The sequence below is a fragment of the Phyllostomus hastatus genome, unplaced genomic scaffold, assembly GCF_019186645.2.
Source record: "Phyllostomus hastatus isolate PE091 unplaced genomic scaffold, TTU_PhHast_1.1 phas_scaffold_46, whole genome shotgun sequence".
NCBI classification, from domain to species: domain Eukaryota; kingdom Metazoa; phylum Chordata; class Mammalia; order Chiroptera; family Phyllostomidae; genus Phyllostomus; species Phyllostomus hastatus.
In genome coordinates this window covers 6,494,922-6,520,758 of record NW_025334032.1, presented here as the reverse complement: position 1 = coordinate 6,520,758, position 25,837 = coordinate 6,494,922, and the positions used below count along the sequence as shown (strand labels likewise).

The 25,837-nt window shown below is 40.0% G+C and overlaps 1 protein-coding gene across 7 annotated transcripts in view; it reads left to right on the top strand.

Annotated features, from left to right (window-relative positions):
* GGACT (gamma-glutamylamine cyclotransferase) overlaps positions 1–25,837 on the top strand; it is a 55,711-nt gene that overhangs the window by 26,986 nt on the left and 2,888 nt on the right. The window contains exon 3 of one of the 7 annotated variants that reach the window (XM_045821768.1): positions 3,598–3,712. The exons of 5 other annotated variants lie outside the window; for them this stretch is intronic. The gene's annotated coding sequence lies outside the window, so the exon portion shown is untranslated. Of the gene's footprint in view, positions 1–3,597; positions 3,713–25,280; positions 25,411–25,837 lie in introns of all 7 variants that reach the window. One more of the 7 variants, XM_045821767.1, reaches the window with a different exon arrangement.

The window sequence follows — 25,837 nt, the reverse complement described above, 5'->3', positions numbered from 1 at the left end:
TTAGGTTCACTTTCTTTGAGGTATAATTTACATGCAAGAAAACTGACACATTAAGTGCACAGGTTGGTGATTTTGACAAAAGACAGGAACATTGCCATCTTCCTAGAATGTGTCCCCTCCACACTCCTGCCCCCATTGATCTAACTGCTGTCTCTAGAGATTAGTTTTGCAGATTCTAGATGGCCTTTTAGCTCTATAAGGCGATATGGGTATATACCACTGTCCCTGCTCTAAGGAGGCTGGGGGCAGGGCAGGGAGTAACTGGCCCCAGGTCAGTCTCGGGCTCCAGAGCACTTTGCTCTCCCTGGACTTTGCCTCTGGGACTGGACATCTGAAGGAAATGGTGGCAGAGCCACAGGAATGAATTCAATTCCTGTACATTTATACCTGGAGCAGTATTTGAACTTGTGGGTTTTTTTGTGACAAGGAGAAATTGAGAAATTACAAAAAGACTGAAGACCTGCAGGGTTTCTTCAGGAATTTGGACTGAGAGAGAATAACCACTTGCTTTAGTGTAGCAGGTATTGATTAAATGCCTAATGCATGCACTCAACTGTGCTGGCTGATATGGAAGATGTGAAAGGAAGAAAAGGTTTGATCCCTGCCTTTCAGCTCTTGGTTTGAAAAACAGTTTAGAGAGAAATACAGGGTCCCTTGTTCAGAAAGCAGAAAGAGTACAGTTATAAGACACTAAAATATGAAGTTTTTTTCCTTTCTTTGGTCTTTCTCTTTTGATTTGTCATGGTGTTTTAGTTATTACTTCATCAGTATTATTTTATTTATAGTTTTATTACTATTATATTAAATTCTTAGCATTCAGTTTATCATTCATCTTTATATTGTATAATGTCCATTTTAATTTAAATACAAATATAGGAGTATTTTTTAATACATGTGAAATCACAGAAATGATAATATTTCAGAACTTGTGCATGCATATGTATTTTATTCTTACCAGTACTAGAAACTCTGCTTAAAACTATCTCAACTGTATTTATTTCAGTTCTTGACATGTGTGCATTCTACCAACATTGCCCACCATCAGTTCCTGATGATGGAGCAAAGACTGAGAGGTAGAGAAATTCTGGGGTTCTGAGTCACTCTTGTCCTCTGTGTCACCATCTTCATTGTGTGTGGTTGTCTGGTACAGGGAAATACCCCATGTAAGGAAGATTAGGATAGAGCTCCTTGGTTGTTAGTATTTCGTAGAATTCTATTGCCTTTTCCAGTGTTCAAAGCAAGTTTTGCTTGGAATGGAAAGTGTAGCCTTTACTGGCTGGCAAAGTCATACATGTAACATGTCACCTTGCCCTCACTTCTAGTCTCACTGAATCCCATCCGTCATGGGTCTACCAGGGTTCCGTGCTTGTAGTGCACTGAGAGTGGTGTCTGCCTGTGGGGCTGCCTGGACCACCCCTGCTCTCTAAAAGATGCTCTGGTGTTTCATCAGGCTTTGCTTACGCAAGTTGAGATAAAATTATTAAGAATTCCAGGATAGTGGCTGCTTTTGAGTGTTGATTCCCCAGACTGACTGCACTGGTATTTGTTTGGTGCTCAGTAAGTGCCTGTGGGTACCTTCTAGGTGAAGATACATATGGAATCTGGTGTGGGGCAGTGGCCCAAGCCAGCTACCAGGGGCCCTCTGGTGGCTGAAAGCTGGTCCTGTTCTGCACCTTCAGGTGGGAGGGAATGAGAGGAGCACCCTCTTCACAGGACTGAGGGGAGAGCCTTTGTAGGGCAGGAAGAAAGTGTGTGAAGGCAGACCCATCTGCTCTGTTGTCTTTAATTGGGGAACCTGTGGAAAGTCACTTTATCTCTTATTTTCCCCACCTGTAAAATGGGGAGAAGCTAGGGAGTGAAATCTGAGTTGTATTAACTTGAAAATATAAGTGAAGCATTTAGCAAGGGTCAGGCACACAGTAAATGCTCTCAGTTGTGGTGGCCAGCATTATTTTTATTTTCCCCTTTGAGCCACAGGTGGGCCCACAGGTAAAGCCCTTGTTTCTGAAGCCATGCCCACAGGGCAGGTAGGCACTTTGAGGTGATAACTCCTGGCACCTTCTCTTTGTGTCTTAGACCTGCTGTCAAACCCCATGTCTCCACTGCACTCTACTCTGGCTGGCGGTTCCAGGCCTTTCCTAGGCTTTCTGTGCCTCCTGCTGGGAACTGTGGGGGCTGGTAGCACCTCCACTCCCAGCTGTGCCTGGTATTTCAGGCAGTGTCCGTGGCAGGCCCAGCCAATTCACTAACCTCCATTTCCATAAAACCCTTTCCCTGACTCAGTGTTTGGGGATTTTCCTGCTGCTCCTTTCCAGACTTTTAAGAGTCCGCCTGGGAGACGGTCATCTCCCTTGTCTGTCACTGTGTTTTTAAAATGGCAACACAATAGTTATTAAAGTGGTATGGCATTAAAATTTTTTCTTTTTAAAAGTTTTTGTCATTGCTAAAGAATAAAAACCCACAGAATGGTCGCTGAAGGAGCATTCAGAGGCCTTAGTGTGTACCAGAGACCATGAAACGCTGGTGTGTTCTCGGGGTCCCATGAAGGTCCAGAGTTTGAGGGAGTGACTGGGAGTGGAGACCCCAACGTCTTTATTTCAAAGGTACCGCCATTTCACCCAAGCTGTTTGGTTAATATAAGAAAGGTGTTTTGCCATAAACTTTCCAGGGTATTCAGTAGGGTTGCCTGGGCAGGAAGCCCTTGTCATTGCTATAAAGAAACTAGCAAGCAAGAGAGTGAAAGCATCAAAGCACCCACAGGATGCAGCTGAGCCCTCCCTGGCCCATCGCCCTCCAGCCACTCTAAGGGGAGAGTGACATGACCTTAAAGCACTTCATGCATGCAAGCTGCGCTCTAGTTTAAAGTTCAAGGCATTTTGTTTTTTCACCTGTTTCCTACAGTTTTAAGAAACTTCTGAAGAATTAATGTGTAACTATATCAGATACCCAGGCATTTTCTCAAGGGAAAATAATGTTACATTCAGTAGGAAGGGAGAGAAATGGTAGTTGACTGAGATGTGAGAAGGTTTCTGTAAAATAAGAAAAATTCTCTTTAGAGCAGTCGCAGACAACATCCTATATGCTTTTTTAAAGATTTGACCTCATTTACTAACATCTACATCTGCTAAAGGCCCCTGCCCACTGTTGCCACTTGTGGCCAAGTGGGGACTAGGGCAACAGTTGTGAAACTACTTCTCATTTTGACAGATGCTCTTCATAAATTTGGTGGAGCCATGATTCTGCTGGAGCTGACTTTGACATAAGACACTGAATGATGAAAGCTAATTTATATAGCAAATGGAAAGACAGATAAGAGGGAGCTTCCCTGGCTGTTCTTTGGGACAGGCATTTCTGGTTCTGAAACAGTTCATTCTCCAGCCAGTGGTGAGTGGCAGAGCAGGCTCCTCAGAGGCCTTAATTTTATGCAACTCAAATCCAGCCATTATATCTGTCTTCTCTAACACAGTCTTGACTTGACAACAGGCAGTAATCATTACTAGTACCTTGACGTTTTATTGCTTGGAGAAAACAGTGTGAAGTGATGACACATAGCTTTTACTAACCATTCTTCATATCATTAAATTTTAATGCATACAGGATGAATATTTTTTGAAGGATGTTTTGATGGTAGAAGCTGGTGTCCATTTAAATCCTCTTGCAGACTGATTTAAGAAGAGTTAAATACTAGCCCTTTTTTTGTTTGGTTCACCAGGTATGTATGTTTCTAAATGTGGTCCAGGCATATGTGTATTTCTAATTTGTAAACTAGCATAATAAACACTTAAATTAAATTCTGCCTTTTACACTCTTACCACCAGGTGGCTAAGAAAAAATATTGAGCAGGAAAAATCTAACAACTGTGCAAAGCACTCGTGATGATTTTTGATTTCTGCTTAATTGCTGAAATATGAAACTGTAGATGGACTGTGTTTCAAGAAAGAAAACTGCTGAATAAGTGACAGAGGCATTTCAAGCAGTGCCAGGCCAGATGGATATTTTCATGAGTGTTTTTGTTTTCTTAAATATTGACAATGTTAAACTAGCCAGCTTTGCTGAAGTGAAACTTTATTTTAGATCTGAGCCTGTTCCACCTCTGTGCTGACCCCTGGATATCCACATTATTCCAGACCAGCCTGGTGTGGGGAAGGGTTTGGTTTTTGGGCCCTTTGATTCCCAAGTCCTGGTCACAGCAGTGGTCTCCCACTCAGTACCTTATAGGTTGGTAAAGTTGTTTATAGAGATATTGCTTGAATTTATTTAGAATCAATTCTAAAACCCCAAAAGTAAAATTCACTAAATTGAATGTTAATATCTCACATGTCTTAATGATAAGGTACTATAGGGAAATTGTGCATAGAGAAGGTGACATAACAGGGTGGAAAAGGCTTTTAGACTTCTTTTCGTGGACTACATATATTAGAGTGAGGACAGTACCATATGGCAAAAACTGTACCTACCCTACCTCCCATGTTTCTAAAGCATCTTGAGAATGGTGGATATTGTCCCATGAATACAGAACCCCACCAGTTTCCTTACTAGTGCTTCATGTGGCTGCTCAGCTTCTGTGCATTCGAGTTTGCCCTTCTATTCTCTAATTTATTAACTTTGACAAGTAACCTCTTGGTTGTACATGATTTTATTCACAGTTTGTTTTTCTGACTCAATGAGAACTTGAGTGAACTTAATCCTCTAATGGGAATTAATTGCTTGTTTCAGTGCTTAACTCCCATCCTTTTCTCAGTCCCCCCAGGGGTAAGTTTCTTTCTGAAGTATCTGTGTGTGTTCAAAAAACAATAAAAAAGGTAATGGTGTTTTTCTTGTGAAAGGAGCCAGAAATGCTGAATATTAAGTTTCTTTTTTTATTATATAAGTAACTATTCTCAAACTAATATGAAGGATACCATTTTACAGATAAAATGTATACAATTATATTTTGGTCATTATTACTTCCTAGAAAAGAAGTTTAATTTTTATTGCCACTTTTTTTTATGGAAATAAGCTGTCATCTTCTGCAAGAAGAAAGTTACTCAACTGATTTTCTGCAGTCATAATTAACACTCCATGGCCTAACCATGATCATTTCTATGTAATACCATCTTCCCAGGTATTCTTGGCTTTGAAAAATCATTCAGATCACAACCAATACTTGATATGGCTTGATTCCATCTCCCATTTATTATGTAGAATATTCCTTTTTGCTTTATTTTTAAAGGGCTTCATAAGAAAAATATAATCTAGCACATATGCCTTTTTCTAAAATCATTGTTCAAGTACAGCTTTCTCCCTTTTACTCCTAATCCAGCCCACCCACCCAACCCTCCCCTCTTCCCTCCCATTGCCACCCTCCCCCTAGTTTTTGTCCATGTGTCCTTTAAATTTGTTCCTGTAAACCCTTCCCATTGTCCCCTGAAATTCCCTCTTCTCTCCCCTCTGGTCACTCTCAGCCTGTCCTCTATTTCAGTGTCTTTGGTTATATTTTGCTTGTTTTTTTGTTTTGTTGGTTAGGTTCCTGTTAAAGGTGAGATCGTATGGTATTTGTCTTTCACTGCCTGGCTTATTTCCCTTAGCATAATGCTTTTCAGTTCCATCCATGCTGTCACAAAGGGTAAGAGCCCCTTCTTTCTTTCTGCTGCATAGAATTCCATTGTGTACATGTACCATAGTTTTTTGATCCATTCATTTGCTGATGGGCACTTAGGTTGCTTCCAGCACTTGGCTATTGTAAATTGTGCTGCTATGAACATTGGGATGCATGGGTTCTTTTGGATTGGTGTTCTGGTGTTCTTAGGATAAAGTCCCAGCAGTGGAGTTGCTGGGTCAAAAGGCAGATCCATTTTTAGTTTTCTGAGGAAGTTCCATACTGCTTTCCATAGTGGTTGTACCAGTCTGCAGTCCCACCAACAATGCACTGGGGACCCCTTTTCTCCACAACCTCTCCAACACTTATTGTTTGTTGCTTTGTTTATGATGGCCATTCTGACTGGTGTGAAGTGGTATCTCATTGTGGTTTTAATTTGCATCTCTCTGACAGCTAGCGATATTGAACATCATTTCATGTGTCTTTGGATTTTCTATATGTCCTCCTTGGAGAAGTGTCTGTTCAAGTCCTTTGCCCATTTTTAATTGGGTTCCTTGTCTTCTTAGAGGGTAGTCGTGTAAGTTCTTTATATATTTTGGAGATTAAACCCTTGTCTGAGGTATCATTGGCAAATATGTTTCCCCATACAGTTGGTTCTCTTTAAATTTTGATACTGTTTTCTTTAGCTGTGCAGAAGCTTTTAATTTTGATGAGGTCCCATTTGTTTATTCTTTCCTTTATGTCCCTTGCTCTAGGGGACATGTCAGTAAAAAGTTTCTTTGTGAAATATCTGAGATTTCCTACCTACGTTCTCCTCTATAACTTTAATAGTGTCACATTTTATATTTATGTCTTTTATCCACCTTGAATTTATTTTTGTATATGGTGTAAGTTGGTGCTGGCATTTCATTTTTTTTATAAGTAGCTGTCCAGTTATCCCAACACCATTTGTTGAGGAGGCTATTTTTACTCCATTTTTTGTTGCTGCCTCCTTTGTCAAATATTAATTGACCATTGAGACTTGGGTTTATTTCTGGGCTCTCTATTCTGTTCCATTGGTCCATGTGCCTGTTTTTATGCCAGTACCAGGCTATTTTGATTACAGTGGCCTTGTAGTATAGATTAGTGTCAGGTATTGTGATCCCTCCTACTTTACTCTTCTTTCTCAAAATTGCAGCAGCTATTTGGAGTTGTTTATGATTCCATATAAATTTTTGAAGTGTTTGTTCTATGTCTGTGAAATAAGCCATTGGTACTTTAATAGGAATTGCATTGAATGTGTAAATTACTTTGGGTAGTATGGACATTTTGATGATATTAATTCTTCCAATCCATGAACACGGGATATGTTTCCATTTGTTTGTGTCTTCCTTGATTTCTTTCCTGAGTGTTATGTAGTTTTCTAAATATAGGTCTTTTACCTCTTTGGTTAGGTTTATTCCTACATATTTTATTTTTCTTTTTGCTATTTCAAATGGGATTTTTTCCTTGATTTCTGCTTCTGCTGTTTCATTGTTGGTGTACAGAAATGCCTTTGATTTTTGGATATTGACTTTGTATCCCACTGTTTTGCCAAATTCATTTATTAGGTCAAGCAGTTTTTTGGTGGAGTCTATAGCATTTTCTATGTACACTATCATGTCATCTGCAAACAGTGACAGTTTTGTTTCCTTCTTTCCGATTTGGATGCCTTTTATTTCTTTTTCTTGTCTGATCGCTGTGGCTAAAACTTCCAGTACTATATTGAATAGAAGTGGTGAAAGTAGAAAGCCTTGTCTTGTTCCTGATCTTAGTGGAAAAAATTTTAATTTTTGCCCATTGAGTATGATATTGGCTGTAGGTCTCTCATATGTGGTGTTTATTATTTTGAGGAGTGCTCCCTCAATTCCCACTTTGCTGAGTATTTTTATTATAAATGGGTGCTGTACCTTATCAAATGCTTTTTCTGCATCTATTGATATGATCATGTGGTTTTTGTCTTTGCTTTTGTTTATGTGATGTATTACATTTACTGATTTGTGAATATTGTACCATCCTTGCATCCCTGGGATGAATCCCACTTGGTCATGGTGTATGATCTTTTTAATGTATTGTTGGATGTGGTTTGCCAGTATTTTGTTGAGGATTTTACCATCAATGTTCATCAGTGATATTGGCCTGAAGTTTTCTTTCTTGGTTGTGTCTTTATCTGGTTTTGGAATTAGGATGATGTTGGCCTCATAAAAAGAGTTTGGGAGTCTCCCAATTTTTTGGATTTTTTGGAATAGTCTGAAGGATAGGGGTTAGCTCTTCCTTAAATGCTTTGTAGAATTCTTCTGTGAAACCATCTGATCCAGGGCTTTTGTGTGTTGGGAGTTTTTTGATTACTGCTTCAATTTCTTTTGCTGTTATTGGTTTGTTCAGGCTTTCTGCTTCTTTTTTATTGAGTTTTGGAAGATTATATTTTTCTAGAAATTTGTCTGTTTCACCTAGGTTTTCAAATTTCTTGGCATACAGTTCATCGTAGTAATTTCTTACAATCCTTTGTGTTTCTGTGGCATCAGTTGTAATCTCTCCTCTTTCATTTCTGATTGTGTTTATTTGGGTCTTTCTCTTTTTCTTTATGAGTCTTCTTAAAGGCTTGTCGATTTTGTTTATCTTTTCAAAGAACGAGCTCTTGGATTCATTGATCTTTAGGATTGTGCTTTTAGTCTCTATGTCATTTAATTCTGCTCTGATCTTGGTTATTTCCTTCCTTCTGCTTGCTCTGGGCTGTCTTTGTTGTTGTTCCTCAAGTTCTTGTAGACATAGAGTTAGGTTGTTTGTTTGAAATGTTTCTAACTTTTTTAGGTGGGCCTGTATCACTATGAACTTCTCTCTCAGGACTGCCTTGGCCGTGTCCCATAAGTTTGGGTTGTTGTGAGTTCGTTTTCATTTGTTTCCAGAAACCTTTTGATTTCTTCCCTAATATCATTCTTCACCCATTCATTGTTTAATAGAATGCTATTTAATCTCCATGATCTTGAGTGTTTTGGGGTTTTTTTCCTTGGGGTTGGTTTCTAGCTTCAGTCCCTTGTGATCTGAGAAAATGCTTGGTATGATTTCAATTTTCTTGAAATTGTTGAGGCTTCTTTTGTGTCCTGTCATGTTGTCTATCTTTGAAAATGTTCCATGTACATTTGAAAAGAATGTGTATTTAGCTTCTTTGGGATGGAGGACTCTGTATATATCAGTAAGGTCCATTTCATCTAGGGTATTGTTCAATGCCACAATATCTTTGTTCATATTTTGTTTGGAAGATCTGTGCATTTTTGATAGTGGGGTGTTAAAATCCCCCACTATAATTGTGTTGGTGTCCATATCTTTCTTGAAGTCCTCTAAGATTTTCTTTATGTATTTGGGTGCTCCTATGTTGGGTACATATATATTTACAATATTCATGTCTTCTTGGTGGATTCTTCCCTTGGGTATTATGAAGTGACCTTCTTGGTCTCTCTTTATGGCCCTTTTCTGGAAGTCTATTTTGTCTGAGTATTGCTACCCCGGCTTTTTTTTCCTGTCCATTTGCTTGGAAGATTTGTTTCCAGCCCTTCACTTTCAGCCTGTGCAGGTCTTTTATCCTGAGGTGGGTCTCTTGTAGGCAGCATAGGTGTGGGTCATTTTTTCTTATCCATTCAGCTGTTCTACGTCTTTTGATTGGAGCATTTAATCCATTTACGTTTAAGGTTATTATTGATAGGTACTTATTCATTGTCTTTTATGTACGTGTGTTCCTCTCTCTCTTTTCCTTCCCTTCCTTAAAGCAGACCCGTTAGAATCTCTTGCAGAGCTGGTTTGGTGGAGGTGTATTCTTTTAGACTTCTTTTGTCTGGGAAGCTTCTTATTTGGCCTTCTATTTTGATTGAGAGCCTTGCTGGGTAAAGTAGCCTTGGTTGCACACCTCTGGTTCTCATTACTTGGAGTATTTCTTGCCATTGTCTTCTGGCTTGGGAGTGTTTCCATTAAGAAGTCAGCTGTTAGCCTTATTGGGGCTCCCTTGTATGTTACTTCCTGTTTCTTGAAATTTTGCCATTTTAATTATGATGTGTCTTGAGGTGGGCCTCTTTGGGTTCCTCTTGATTAGGACTCTCTGTGTTTCCTGGATTTGTGTGACGTTTTCCTCTCATCAAATTAGGGAAGTTTTCCTTCATTACTTTTTCAAATAGGTTTTCTATCCCTTGTTCTTCTTCTTCTCCTTCTGGTATCCCTATTATACGGATATTATTATGTTTCATATTGTCTTGCATTTCTTTTAAACCCTCTTCATTCTTTCTGAGCCTCTTTTCCTTTTCTTGCTCTTTCTGGGTGTTGTTTTCTACTTTGTCCTCTAGCTCGCTAATCCAATCTTCTGCTTCATCAATCCTGCTTTTCATTCCTTCTACTGTGTTCCTCGGTTCAGAAATGGCATTCTTCATTTCCTCTTGGCCCTTGTTGAGAGTTTCTATTTCCTTTTTCATGTTGATATAGTTTTCAGTGAGTTCATTGTAGCTTCCCTGTAGTTTCTGGTAGCTCACTGTGAGTTCATTGAGCTTCCTGATAATCATTGTTTTGAACTCAATATCTGATAGTTGAGTTGCCTCTATTTCATTTAGCATTTTTTCTGAGGCTCCCTTCTTTCCCTTCAATTGGGGATTGTTTCTTTGTTTTCTCATTGTTCGTGGGATTCTTCTTGTTAGCCTCTGTTTCTTAAATTGATCTGTTCTGGTTCCCTGTGATTATGGTGTGAACTTCTGTGGTAGAATACCTGTGAGATTCAGTGGTGCAGTCTCCTTCGTGTATCCTGGTGTTCACAACTTCCCCTTACTCTTTTTTGTGATCAGCATCTGGTTTTTCAATGATCGGTATAATTTTTGATGTCCTGTTCTCAAAAATGTTTTCGTAACCTAGGCCACTTGCTCTGTTCCTCCACTGATCCGCGAGTTTCCCTCCTCTTCACAGAAGCTGAGAATCACACTGCCTGGAGCAAAGCCGCCATCTTTCACCCCCCACACATATGCTCTTGCTAAAAGAAATAGTTGGTGCTAAAAGAAATAGTTGGGGTAGAGAACTTAGGAGGGGACAGGATCAAGGGGAAAAGGGGTTAAGTATTCATTGGGTGCTGAGGCCTGGCCCACAGTAAGCGTCAATAGGGATTAGCTGTTAGGGAGATAGGATGAACTGTTTTAAATAGCAGGAACAGGCCTTGCAGACCCACCCTCAGACTTTCCTGTGCCCAGCCATGGTCAACCCCATCATGTTCTTCAACATCATTGCTGCGGGGCCACATCTCCTTCGAGCTGTCTGCAGACAAAGTTCCAATGACAGCAGAATACTTTTGTGCTCTGAGCACTGGGGAGAAAGGATTTGGTTATAAAGTTTCCTGCTTTCAAAGAATTATTCCAGGATTTATATGCCAGGGTGGTGACTTCATACACCACAAGGGCATAGGTGGCAAGTCCATCTACAGGAAGAAATTTGATGATGAGAATTTCGTCCTGAAGAACACAGGTCCTGGCACCTTCTCCATTCCAAATGCTGGACCCAACACAAACAGTTCCCAGTTTTTCATCTGCACTGCCAAAACTGAGTGGCTGAATGGCAAATATGTGGTTTTCAGCTAGGTGAAAGATGGCATGGATGGTGTGACAGCCATGGAGAGCTACCAGTCCAGGAATGGCAAAACCAGCAAGAAGATCACCATTACTGACTGGACAACTCTAATATTTGACTTATATTTTATCTTAACCACCAAAGCATTCCTTCTATAGCTCAGGAGGGCACCCCTTCACCCCCATTTGCTTGGAATGTTCTATAATCTCTCGCTACAGTTCATTGGGTTCCATGTTTTCCCTACCCCTTTCAAATGTAGCCAGTTTGCAGATGTAAGTTTATGATTATGAAATGAAAACTAAACAAAAGTAAAAATAAATAACAGGAACAGAAGATCAGAGTTTACATAACTTTCCCAAAGACTCATAGTTGCTAAGTAAGTGCTGGAGATGAGTATTTGACTTAGGCCTGTCATTGTGCCATGTTTTACACTTGTCAAGCATTGTGTACTTAAATGTCTATCTATAAAACACTGAGGCAGTCCTGCCTGATCATCAGTGTCCTACAATAGGCCTACCTGGAAACATCTACTTCACATTAAAGCACCGATGGAACCATTATTGAAGGGCATTCTTCAGTTTGCTCTAGAAAAGCCCAGATGGCTCACCTACAGTTATTTCTATCCATTATTTATTAAACCAAATTCTTGCATTATTAAACCAAATTCTTGCATTTTATCCAAGGCTCTAACCATAATCCAGTGCCATAGAAGGAATGGCATGGCAGACTGGGACAGGGTGGAAGACACAGCAATATATGAGCCTCAGAAGTTAGCATCCCCTTCTGCAGTGGCAGTGCCACCCCATATGGCCTAATCTAGGGACCTGCTAAATCAGGAGGGTCCTAATATGCTCCCAGTCTGAACCACAGGCATATTTAGAGTTAGCCTGGGTTTAGTTCTGAGAGGATCTGACCAATATAAGAGACTTTTCACATGTTCTGTTGGTTGTGACACTCACAGTGGCCCTTGAAAATTGGGTAAATATGACAGACAAGGAACAGGATTATAGGGAGATATGGAACTCAAAAAGAAAAAAAATATAGACTAAACCCAAAGCTAACAGAGGAAGAAAATAATAAATATTAGAGCAGAGATGAACAGTAGAGAAAATTAACAAAACCAAGATTTGGTTCTTTGAAAATATCAACAAAATTAGCAAACTTTTAACTAGATTAACCTAGATAAAAATAGAGAAGATACAAATAACTAAAATCAGAAACGAAGGCAGGGAATTACAGTCCATTTTACAGATGTAAAAAGGATTATAAGAGAGTACAATGAACAACTGAATGCCAAAAAATTGGATAATCTAGATGAAAGGGATAAATTTCTATAAATGCACAAACTACCAAGACTAAATCATTTTGAAAGAGAAAATTGAAACAGACCTATAACTAGTAAGGAGATTGACTGGACAAAATTACTGACTGGACAACTCTAATAAATTTGACTTATATTTTATCTTAAACACCAAACCATTCCTTCTATAGCTCAGGAGAGCACCCCTTCACCCTCATTTGCTTGGAATGTTCTATAATCTCTCACCACAGTTCATTGGGTTCCATGTTTTCCCTACCCCTTTCAAATGTAGCCAGTTTGCAGATGTAAGTTTATGATTATGAAATAAAAACTAAACAAAAATAAAAATAAATGGCAGGAACAGAAGCTCAGAGTAATCAAAAACCTCCCAAGGCAGAAAACCCCAGAATCAAATGCCTTCACTGGTGAATTCTACTAAACATGTAAAGAGAACACCAGTCCTCTTCAAATTCTTCCCAAAAATTGAAGAGGAGGAAGTACTTCCAAATTCATTCAATGAGGTCAGTATTACCCTGATACCAAAACCAGACAAAGGCACTGTAAGAAAACTATGGACTCATATCCCTGATAAAAATTGATGCCAATATTCTAAACGAAATACTAACAACAGAATTTAACAACACATTAAAAGGATTATATACCATGACCAGTGGGATTGATTCCTGGAATGAAAGGATGGTTCAAAATAGGAAAATTGATGTAATACACTGCATTCACAGAACAAGGTTAAAAAAAAATAATCACAATAGATACAGAAAAAAAAAAACATGACAAATTCAACACCATTTCATGCTTTAAAACACTTAAACTAAGCCATATGGAAAAAGCCCACAGCTAACAACCTACTCAATGGTGAGAGGAAAACTTTTCTTATAAGATCAAGAACAAGACAGGGTTTCTGCCTTTATCACTTTTATCCAACATACTACTAGAAGTCATACCTGGAAAATCAGGCAAGAAAAGGAATAAAAGACATCCATATTGGAAAGGAAGAAGTGAAATTATCTCTGTTCACACAATCTCACATGTAGGTACCCTAGCATTTCCACAAATAAGCTATTAGAACTAATAAATGAACTCAGCAAAGTTGAGGTATACAAAATCAGTGCACAAAAATCAGTTGCATTTCTATATATTAACAATGAACAATCTGAAAAAACAAAATGTTTAGGAGTAAATTTAACCAAGGAGGTAAAACACTAGTTTTTATACTCTAAAAACTATAAAACTTTGCCAGAAGAAATTAAACGAATGGAATGGCATCTCATGATTTGGCATCTGAAGAAAACTTACTATCAATTCTTATCAAAATCCTCAACTGCACTTATTTATTTTTTTTTTTTTGGCAGGGGGGCACAGATAGCAAAATCTATCCTGAAGTTCAAATGGCCCAAATAAACAAAGCAATTTTGAAAATGGATAGCAAAGTTGGAGATCTCATACTTCCTAATTTCAAAACATATCACAAAACTACAGCAACTGAAACAATGAAGTACTGACCTAAAGACAAATATAAACTAACAGAAGACAGCCCAGAAATAAACCCTTAGAAAACTGTCAAATGATTTTTGATTAAGGTGCCAAGACCAATGGGGAAAAGACAGTCTTTTCAATAATTGAGAAACTGGATATCCACATGCAAATGAATGAAGTTGGACCTTTACATTATATCATATATAAAAATTAACTCAAAATGGATCAAAGACCTAAATCTAAAAGGTAAACTATAAAGCTTAGGAAAAAACATAGGACAGAAGCTTCATGACATTGGATTTGGCAATGATTTTTTAGATATGATACCAAAATCATAGGCAACAAGTTAAATTAAAAATAAATCAGATGACATCAAATTAAAAACTTCCATGTATCAAATGATATAAATCAACAGAGTAAAATGGCAACCTATGGAGTGGGAAAAAACACTTGCAAATCATATCTGTTGAGAGGTTAATATATAGAAGATACAGAAAACACCTAAAACTCAAAAGTGAAAAATAACCTAATTAAAAATAGGCAAAGGACTTGAATAGACACTTCTCCAAGATACATATGCAAATGGCCAAAAAAGCACGTGAAAAGATACTCAACATCACTAATCATTATAGAAATGCAAAGCAAAACCACAATGAGGTGCTACCACCCCACACCACTGAGGATAGCCATTATCTTATCAAAAAAAGAGTAAAACAAAAAATAGAAAATAAGTGCTGACAAGGATATGGAGAAACTGGGACCCTGTGCACTGTAGGTGGGACTATAAAATGGTGCTGCCACTATGGAAAACAGTATAGAGGTTCCTCAAAAACTTAAACATAGAAATACCATATGATCTGGCATTGCCCAAAGGAATTGAAAACAGGGGCTTAAAGATGTATTGATACACTCATGTTCATAGTAGCACTATTTGTAATAGGTGAAAACAATCCAAGTGCCCATTGATGGATGGATGAACAAAATGTGGTATATAAAAAAAGTGAAATATTATGCAGCCTTAAGTAACTTAGTAAAGAAATTCTGTCGCATGCTACAACATGATGAACCTTTAAAACATTACACTAAATGAAATAAGCCAGTCACAAAGAAGACAAATACGGAGTTCTGACCAAGATGGAGGAGTAGGTAAAAATGTTTCACTTCCTTGCACAACAAAGGGGAGATAACCAATTTTAAAAAATCAACCAAAAGTGCCAGAGAGTCAAACTGCCTTGAATTCCAACAACCAAGGATTTAAAGAAACATTCATTCACACTTGTAGGAGGGGTGGAGACTGGAAGCTGAATAGAGAGGACACAAGGCAAGGCATTGGACCACCAGGGCAAGGCAGGACTGGCTGAATGGAAACTAAAGACTCAACACCTCTAGCTGTAAAATAATGTGGGGGTTGCAACAGCGGGAGAAACTCCCAGTCTCACAGGAGAGTTTGTTGGAAAGTGGGGCTAGAGCTGAGCACACATGCAGCATTTTCCCCTCTCTGACCTCTCTCCCACAGACAACACCACAATGCAGCAAAGAGGGTTGCCCCACCCTGCTGAATACCTAAGACTCCACCTCCTCACAACATAACAGGTGTGCCAAGACAAAGAAATACGGTCCAAATGAAAGAACAGATCAAAACTCCAGAAAAAGATCTAAGTGACAAGGAGATGGACAACATAGCTATCTGATGCAGAGTTCAAAACACTGGTAACAAGGATGCTCACAGAATTCACTCAGCTCAGTTGCAAAATGAAGGAAGAAATGAAGGCTACAAAAAATGAAAGAAAGCAAAATATACAGGGAACCAACAGTGAAGGGAAAGAAACCAAGGCTCAAATCAACATTTTGGAAGAAAAGAAAGAAAAAAACATCCAACTGACAGAATGAAGAAACAAGAATTCAAAAAAAATGAGGAGAGGCTTAAGAATCTATGGGACAACTTTAAGTGCTGCATTATCCAAATCATAGGGGTGCCAGAAGGAGAAGAGGAAGAGCAAGAAATTGAAAACTTATTTGAACAAATAATGAAGGAAAACTTCTCCAATCTGGCAAAGGAAATAGACTCCCAGGAAGTCCTGGAAGCCCAGAGAGTCCCAAAGAAGTTGGACCCAAGGAGGAGCACACCAAGACACACCATAATTAAGTTACCTAAGATTAAAGATAAAGAGAGAATCTTAAAAGCAGCAAGAGGAAAAGAGACAGTTATCTACAAAGGAGTTCCCATGAGACTGTCAGTTTATTTCTCAAAATCAAAAGAAATCTTGCAGGCAAGAAGGGCCTGGAAAGAAGTATTCCAAGTCATGAAAGGCAACGACCTACATCCAAAATGACTCTATCCAGCAAAGCTATCATTTAGAATGGGAGGGCACATAACGCACTTCCCAGATAAGGTCAAGTTAAAGGAGTTCATCATCACCAAGCCCTTATTATATGAAATGTTAAAGGGACTTACCTAAGAAAAACAACAAGATCAAAAATTATGAACAGTAAAATGACAACAAACACAATTATCAACAATGGAACTTAAAAAACCTAAGCAAACAACCAGAACAGGAACAGAATCATAAGTATGGAGATCATATGGACGGTTATCAGTGGAGTGGGTGAAGAATGGAGGAAAAGGTATGGGGAATAAGAAGCATAATTGGTAGATCCAAAATAGACAGGGAGAGGTTAAGAATAGTATAGGAAATAGAGAAGCCAAAGAACCTATATGTACAACCCATGGACATGAACTAAGGTGGGGGGAATGCCAGAGAGATGAGGGCATGCAGGGCAGAGGGGGAGAAAGGGGAGAAAAAAATTGAGACAATTGTAATAGCATAATCAATAAAATATACTTTAAAAAAGACAAATTACCCTATCATTTTACTTTTATGAAATACCAAAGTAGTCAAACTCATAGAAACAGAAAGCAGCATGGGTGAGCTTGGGAAGGGAAATGGGGGAGTTACTATTTAATGGGTATAGAGTTTCAGTTTTCAAGTGAAAAGTGTTCTGGAGATGGATGGTGGTGATGGTTGTATAACAATGTGAATGTACTTAAAATTAATGAAGTGTACCCTTTAAAAAGGTTACGATAGGTACCTCTGGTCAAGATGGTGAAGTAGGCAAATGCTATGCTCGCCTCCTCCCATTACCACATCAGAATTACAACTATATTATAGAGCACCATTGTTGTGAACTACCTGAAGTCCCATAAACAGAAGTCCCATAACTAAGGATATAAAGAAGCCTTGATGAGACTGGTAGGAGGCTTGGAGAAAAGAAACAGGCAGGTCCCACATCCACATATGGCAATTGAGAATCAGGAGGAATAGCTCAACTGTAAAGGTCCCCCCTGAGGAGCGAGAGGTCTTAGTCTCAAACTCAGCTCCCCAGCCTGGGACACCAGTGCCAGGAAGAGGAGTCCCCATTATGTCTGCCTGTGAAAACTAGCAGGGATTGTATCTGAGTGGGATTGAGGGCTGCTGGAATCTCAGGTGTTTCTCTTAAGGGGACCACACAGGGGGTTACTATCTCACAAACACCCAGTGTGGGGGACACTGCTCAGAAAGCACCAGGGACATACAGAGGGGAACTGAATCAATTAATTACCTTCAGAGTGAGAACTAGAGGGGCAGAACTCAGGTCGACTCTCTCCAGGGACAGAAGCACTGGCAGACATTATTGCTCCTTTGCTGAGCCCTTTCCCCACAGAGCCTCACAGGTACAGATGAGTACCAAATCGGAGCTTTCCCATTAACCTGGCTAACACCATTCTCCCTTCTCTGGTGATTCCCTCAGATATGGCCCCCACATCTCATGTGCCTGGGCTGAGCTGCTTCCACAGGCTTTTCCACACAAGGGGACTGCCTTGGTGTGGACTTTCATAAACTCTTTTAAAGGGCCTTAAGCCCTGCACAAGTGGTGACTGGACTCAGCTTGCATTGTAACTCCCATCAGGTGGCCTCAAGTCTGTGATAAACTGCAGCCAGTGTTGACTTGGAATGTGGAGTCAACTAAGTATCCACAAACCTAGCACAAGTTGTGGCTGTCCTTAACTCACATCGTTGTGGTACCCACCAAAGTGCACCAAGCCTGGCAGCTGGTTTGGGTTTGCAGCATATCATCTACCAAGTGCTTCTAAGCCCAGCACAAGTGGCAGCCAACAAGTGGCTCCCACCAGGGTGCCCCAAACAGGGCATAAGTGGAGGCTGACCTTGGCTTGCAACAGATCCCCTTCCGAGAGTGTCCAAGACCAACACACCTGGTGGCAGGTTCCAGGCCACACCAGAGCACCACCCAACCACCTCCATAAATCACACACCCAAAGGGCAGACAATTGAAAATACACTGCTATAAATATACCTTGGTATATGTGAAATACATGGTAACAACTCATCAAAAATCTACAACAGATATACAAAAAATAAATAGAAAGGAATCCAAACATGACACTATAGAAAGTCAACATACAAAAGAAGACAAGTGAATATGAAAGAAACAGAACTACAAAAACAATCAGAAAACAATAAAATGCCAGTAACTACATACCAGTCAATACTTACTTTAAATGCAAATAGACTAAATGCTCCAATCAAAAGACACAGGGTGGCTGAATGGATAAAAAAAAACAAAACCAGTACATATACTGCCTACTAGAGACCACTTCAGATTGAAAAACACACAGACTGAAAGTAAAGGGATGGAAAAGGATGTTTCATGCAAATGGAATGATAAAAAGCCGGGGTTGCAGATGACATGATACTATATATACAGAACCATAAAGAATCCACCAAAAAAGCTATTAAAACTAAGTGAATTCAGTAAAGCAGCAGTATACAAAATTAAAATTCAGAAACCAGTCATATTTTTATACACCAGTAACAAACTATCAGCAAGAGAAAATCAAGAAAGCAATCCCATTTATAATTGCAAAAAAACAAAAACCAACAACAACAACAAAACCATCTAGGAATAAATTGAAGGAAGTATAAGACCTGTACTCAGAAAAATGTAAAACACTGAAGAAAGAAATTGAGGAAGATACAAATAAGTGGAAGCATAAACTGTGCTCATAGTGGGTAGGAAGCATTAACATTGTTAAAATGTCCAAACTAAGCCCTGGCTGGCGTAGCTCAGTAGATTAAGCGCGGGCTGTGAACCAAAGTATCACAGGTTCGATTCCCAGCCAGGGTACATGCCTGGGTTGCAGGCAATAATCCCCAGCAACCGCACATTGATGTCTCTCTCTCTATCTCCTTCCCTTCCCTCTCTAAAAATAAATAAAATCTTTAAAAAAAATGTCCAAACTGGCTAATGCAATTCAAGTGCAGTGGCAATTTCTTTGAAAATACCATTGGCACTTTTCACAGAATTGGAGTAAATAATCCTAAATTAATATGAAACCACAAAAGACCATGAATAGCAATCTTGAAAACAAAGAATGAAGTTGGAGGTATCAAACTATTAAACTACAAGGTTATAGTAATCAAAACAGCATGGTACTGGCCTAAAAACAGACACATAGGTCAATAGAACAAAACATACAGACCAGAAATAAACCCATGCCTATGTGATAAATTATCTATAACAAAGGAGGCAAGAACATAGCAATGGGGTGAAGACAGTCTATTGAATAAATGATGTTGGGAAAAATTGGACAGACACATGCAAAAAATAAAAAGAAACTATACCATCACCTTATAACACATAAAAGAATAATTTCAAAATGGATCAAAGGCTTAAATATAACACTAGAAACTACAAAACTACTGGAAGAAAACATGGGCAGTAAAATCTCTACCATTTCTCTCAGAAATATTTTTTGACCTATCTCCTTGGGCATGGGAAACAAAAGAAAAAATAAACAAATGGAACTACATCAAACTAAAAAGGTTTTGCATAGCAAAGGAAACCATCAACAAAATGAAATGGAAGAAGATGGTTGCCAATCATACATTCAAAAAGGGGTTATTATCCAAAATATATGAGGAACTCATACCACTTAACACCAAAAAGAAAAAACAGTTCAGTTAAAAAAAATGGGCAGAGGACCTGAACAGACATTTCTCCAAAGAGGACATACAGATGGTCAATAGACATATGAAGCAATGCCCAACATCATTAATCATCAGGAAATGCAAATTAAAACCACAATAAAACATCACCCTCAAACCTGTCAGAATGGCCATCATCAATAAATCAACAAACATGTTGGCAAGAATATGGAGGAAAAGGAACCCTCATGCACTGTTGGTGGGATTGTAAATTAGTGTAACCACTTTGGAAAACAGTATGGAGTTTCCTTAAAAAAATAAAAAATAGAACTACCATATGACCCAGCAACTCCACTTCTGGGTATTTAGCCAAAGAAACCCAAAACACTAATATGAAAAGGTACATGTACCTCCATGTTCATTGCAGCATTATTTACAATAGCTTAAGATATGGAAGCAACCTGAGCGTCCATTGGTAAAATTGTGCATATATACAATGGAATATTACACATCCATAGAAAGAATGAAATCTTGCCATTTGTGGCAACATAGATGGGCTTAAAGAGTATTATGCTAAGTGAAATGTCAGACAGAATAAGATAAATATATGATTTCACTCATATGTGGAATATAAAGAACAAAAATAAACCAAGCAGCAGAAACATATAGATACAGAGACAAAATTATGGTTACCAGGTTGGAGGAGGGTTGGAGAGAATGGGTGAAAAAGGCTGAGGAATTAAAACACATAACTTGCCAGTTATAAAAACAGTCACAGTGATATGGGAATATCACACAGTGCATAGGGAATATAGTTAATAATGTGGTGGCTATGTATGGTGTCAGATGGGTAGTAGACTTATCAGGGTGATCACTTTATAAGGTATATATATAAATGTCTAATACTTATGTTATACTCGTGAAACTAATATTGTATATCAACTGTAATTTTAAAAAAATATGTAAGTGGTTAAGATAGTAAATTTCATGTTTTGTCTATTCCACCACATTTTAAAATCCCAAAAAAATTTTTAAAGAGAAGAAATTGGTTTATGAAATACAATTCATTCAAAACAAGTGGTGGAAAGAAAAACAAAAATAGTGTAGGGAGGTAGGATCTTTTACAAACTGTTGCTGCCCCTGCAGAACCTGAGTCCTAGACTGTACTTCACAGTTACCTCCCTTGGCCTTGGGGTCAGTCTGAAAGGCAGAGACATGGAGGCTTTTGGAGTCCAGTATATTTAGGTCCAGTTCCTGGTGCTGTCCCACCCGGGCTCTGTGCCTGGAGCCCTCATCTAAGCTCCCTTATTTAGTTTCCTCATTTGCTAACTGGGGATAACTCCACCTATCTTATTGATTGTTGAGGATTTGGTGAACTCATCCTCAACATAAGATGACATAACATTTAGCATGACCCAAGGCACTCAGGTTAAGCTCAACAGAGCTGTGCAAAGGTCCTCAGAGGACCTGCTGCTCAGCACCACTGCCCCTGAACCTGGTCATAAGCTTCCCTGGGAAATGCCATCTCCCACAGGTCTCTCTGATCACAACTTGTCTTTCTACCTGAGCTCTCCCTAAGCCTGCTATCACTCTTGGATGAAATGTTTCTTTTCTTGCTTTGTAGTTGAATCTCTTAGTAATGAAAACAAGTATTTGCTGAGAACCTGCTCTGTCCTGGCACTCTTATGCCAAAGCTCAGGCTTTTTCCCCATAAGATGGTTCTAAACCTCTTTCCATGTACAAGTCCTTACCCTAGTGGCACCCCTGCCCATCCCAAAAGGACAACACCATACCTTATTTTAGGGGAAGGCCAGACAACCCAGCATGAACATCCTTGCTGTGGCAGGTCCCCTGCACCATGCTCTCAGCAGACTCACCCACTCAGTCCCTGCTCCATGTTTGTTTGAAGCTACTTGTTTATGAGTCAATCTGTTTCCCTTTGACCTTCACAGAGGGCAGAGGGATGTCTCATTCCTTGTGTACTCTGTGCTCACCACCGAGCTTTTCTTTTCCTGGAATTGCTGCCTGTTTTTTTCCCCTTCTGCTCATGCCTGGCAGAAATGAGTCCCCCGCTGCAAGCTTACTCTTCCTATTCCCCACCCTCTCTCTGTCCCCCACCCTCTGCATGGCCCTTCAGCCATCTTCATCCTTCTCTGGTACCCACAAATACTACCTAACCAGCTTTCTCTTGGCAACCTAAAAGACACTCAAGTCAACTGTACCCTCATAAACTTTTCCCATCCCCACTTTGAGCAGGCAGCTCTTGAACCACCACTTCCTCCATTTCATATCAAGCCTCTAGAAAGACAAAGGGGACAAGGACTTTATGGAAGGGCTGGGTGTTACAGTGGAGGGCTCCCTAGGAAGTAGACTCAGGAGGAGCAGCCTCCTTTATCCCTGCTAATGCCCTAAATGCCACTCCAATGACCCAGAAAGGCAAAAGATAGAAGAGGACAGCAAAGCTCTAGAAGACAGAAAACAGAAACTAATGGTTACTGACTTAGCAGCCTAGAGAAACCAGAAATCTACATCCCTAAATGGTCAGAAGTCAGCGAGAAGCTTGACAACTGGTGCTCTAAATGCCAGAGAAGCTCTGGATCCATGAGCCATAGGTGCGTAAGGACAGTAGGGGCAGGCAAGGAAGAAACGAAAAGTGTACAGGACAGAGAGACCCATCTCCCTCTGTCTAGCAGAGGACAAGTGGGGGTTGCTATCCAGAGAGGCTGACCATGAAGCTTATTGGGAACTTCAGGCCCATCAGAGGGTGGGAGTGAGGGGGCACCCTGAAAATGCAGATCAAGGGAAAGTATACATATCTGTAGGTTCTGTTATCTGGGAACCCCTCAAAACCTATCCCCAGAGCCCCCACACAAGACCTGCCAACTGGCAGGCTCCCTCCCCTCACACAGAGCTTCAGTTTCCTATATGGTGTCTCACTTTTCAATATAAAAGGTCAGGCAAGGGTTACTAAGACCTTTTAGAAATCCTTTTAAAGAAACACATACCAGAACATAGAGGAGTTGAGGAGAAACAGAGTCACCACATGCAAAGATGAAAACTTAAAAAACAACCAAACTCATGATAACATCTTCCCAAAGATGATGAGAGAGCATATCATGCTGTAAACAAACAGGATGCTAATGAAATGAGAGAACAAGAAAAAGACCTCAGCAATAAATATGATAACAAAAATATTTAAAAATTGAGAAGAATTGGAAGATATAGTAGAATATAAATAGCACATTGGAAGATGAATCCAGATATGCAATGTCTGAATACTAGAGATCCAGAAAAAGAACAAGAAGGAAGGCTAGCGAAGAAAATTCCCCACCATCCAAGATAATGAGTTTTCAGATGGAAATTTCTGGCACAATGAATGAAAAGAAAAAAAAATATGAAGGCACATCATTTAACAATTTCAGAATCCAAAGGACAAAGGAAGACCTTAAGAGTATCCAGAGAGAAAAGTTCGAGTCCTGTGCAAAGAACTGGATCCCAGTATCACTGGACTTCTCAGCAAGAACTTGAAGAATTAGCAGACAAAGAAGAAACACCTTTAAAGTTCTTAAGTTAATTATTTCTAGAATTCTCTACCCGACCATACTGTTAATGAAGGGTGTGAAAGAATAAGCCTCAGTGAAATGAGTCAACCAAGAAGAGGCCATGGGACCCAGAGACAGGGTTCAGGGAAACCTCAGTTGGCCAGGGACATCCCTGATGGCAGTAATATCCAGGCTGAAACAGGACAGCTTCCAGGAGCCAAGTCTCTAGGGAAAAATGGAACCCATGGGTAGTCAAGGCTGAAAGGATTTTTTATAGTGCTTTCAGAAAATGTGAGGCTGAACTATTGTCAGAAACTTAAGTGAAGAATGGGGGAAAAAAAAGCTAAAGCTGTTTTTCCAAGAAAAACAAAACATTGTCCAAGAAAGAAATTAAATCCTAGTACACTATGTGCCTTATCTGAGAGCAGTGTTTACGTAGTTCTAATGCTGAATGTGGATGTGACCCAAATCATGATGTGAGTCTGTTGGAGGAATATGGGGCAGGGACTACACATGTGTTTGGGCTGTAGACCACTTCTATAGCAGTGGTAACCCTGCAGACTTGGAACACAGGCTTACCACGTGCACAGGAAGCCCTTGTGTTTCAGCACGTGCAGCCATCACAACAGTCCTCCAAAGCAGGTCGATGTTAGTCCTTGCAGAGTTGAGGAAGCCTAGGCACAGAAACATAAAGTGGTTTGCCTATAGTCACAGTTAAAAACTGGTAGAGCCAGGCTTTCGACCCAGGCAAATTGATTCTAAAGCCTCTGCTTTAAATTCCTATGCTCACCTGCTTTGGGGGTACAAAGACAAGACATGATTTAAAATGTCAAGAAATAGTATAACCAACAATATGGAGATAAATACTAAATGTAACAGTTAAAAAGCTTAGAAGTGTTTCATCAAAGGAGTGGGAAAGGGTAGGGAATTTCATTTTTCTTGTAAAGCTTTTGACCTTTACAGTATGGACATGTTACTTTTAAAAACCTGATGAAAGGGGAAAAGCTGATGAGGAAGGTGGGTCTCCAGTTGTGACTGGTTTTGTCCCAGTGTGCCGCCTTAGTCATCCTTACCAACCTGAGACTCAGCTCCGTAGATGGTGTCCAAGTTATCTTCCAGCTATTCATGTTCTGGCAGTGATCAAAATAAGCAGTGATTTGGAGAACACGTATTGTAGGGACCCAATCAGGGTGACATGATAGGACTGAAGGAATGGGTAGGTGCTGCTGCTTTAGGTCAGCCATTCAGGGAGGTATCTAAAGGGGCAAGAACTGAGTGGGTGAGGGAGTAGTGACTGTGAAGGCCCCAGAGTGGGCAGGTATCATTTCACCGGTGGCTGGAGGGAGATGAGTTGCAACAAGCCAGCTGGCACTAACAGGGAAAGTCATGCAGTTTGCAGCCAAGATTGACTGGGCCTACAATGGGAATAGGCAGGAGGGAATGGAGAAGCAGGCCTTTTAGGGGGTGGGGGACGGTCCTTGGTTGAGGGTGGTAGTGAAGAGGGTAAGAAACTGCAGATCCTGAGTGCATCGTGAAGGAGTTGAGCGATCAAGCTATAAGGCAGGATACAAGTGTGGGGGACAGAAAGCAGGAATAGCTCCTTCCAAACACCTGGTCCACAGGGCTGCTGTGCACTCTGATCCAAATCTCTCCTTCCACCCTTGTTAGAACAACCAGAACCGGAGCTCCCATCGTGTCTTTATCCTGTTCAAGGTGCCCGTGTTGTCAAATGCCGGAGTGCATGTGTCTGACGGCCTTGTGTTTCTTTTCCCCAGGGCCAAGCCTTTCCAAGTACAATTTGCCTGAAACCCATGGAACTTTTGACGTTCCACAGGCTGGCGACTGAGACCAAGGCAGCTGGGGAGTCCTGTTGGACTGCCCACCCTCCTTAAGTGCCCTGAAGAGGTGAGGCAAGGCTCGGATGAGATCCCCAGACCAGCCCTTGTTGGCTGAGAAGAAAGTAGACGACCTTTGAACTAAGTATGACTTCTCCCAGGGCCACTTGATCATGTGATTAATGTCCAGAGGGTATCACCCTCCAGGTGTTTCTGGCTGGTTGTAAGCTGCTGCTGGCAGATGGATGCGTCTTTTGTTTTGCTGCACAGGGTGTCTTATTTCCAAAGCCTGCCGTATTACATAGTGTTAGGCAAGCAGGGCAGTGAGATGCCAGGCTTTGAAGAGGAACTCACCCTTGATCAACTCTAAGTTCCATTGCTGTTTGAGTCACTTTTACATAAATCACTTTTGTCAATTACATAACAGGCCCAGACCCTGGCAAGCAGTAAATATTTACCTTCATGTTGGAGCCAAGGTCGCTGTGGTAAATCACAGT